This window comes from Monodon monoceros, unplaced genomic scaffold, assembly GCF_005190385.1.
Source record: "Monodon monoceros isolate NGI ecotype Baffin Bay Population unplaced genomic scaffold, NGI_Narwhal_1 Super_Scaffold_5, whole genome shotgun sequence".
Lineage (NCBI taxonomy): Eukaryota > Metazoa > Chordata > Mammalia > Artiodactyla > Monodontidae > Monodon > Monodon monoceros.
Genome location: NW_021703782.1, coordinates 114,883,080 through 114,883,554, shown reverse-complemented (window position 1 = coordinate 114,883,554; position 475 = coordinate 114,883,080).

The following is a 475-nucleotide window of genomic DNA, read 5'->3' as shown; positions in this document are numbered from 1 at the left end:
CCATCACCACTGTCACACCGTCATCACCACCATCGTCACCATCACCATCATCACCACTGTCACACCATCACCCTCACCACCATCACCCTCACCATCCCCACTGTCTCAGTCAGCTCAGAACCCTGCAACAAAATACCACAGACCGGGTGGCTTAAACAACAGACATTTATTTCTCAGAGTTCTGGAGGCTGGGAGGTCCAATATACAGGTGGCAGCCCATTAGGTTTCTGGAGAGAGCTCTCTTGGCCAGTAGATGGCTGTCTTCTTGAAGTGTTCTCACAGGGCCTTTTCTTGGCTTGCGAGAAAGAGAGAAACTGAGAGCGATCACCCTCTTCGGATACAGGCATTAGTCCTATCAGCTTAGCACCCCACTCTCATGACCTCCTCTCACCATAATTACCTCAATGCCCTATCTCCAAACACTGTCCTGCGGGGGTTAGGGCTTCGTCACATGACCCTGGGCAGGGGAACACAA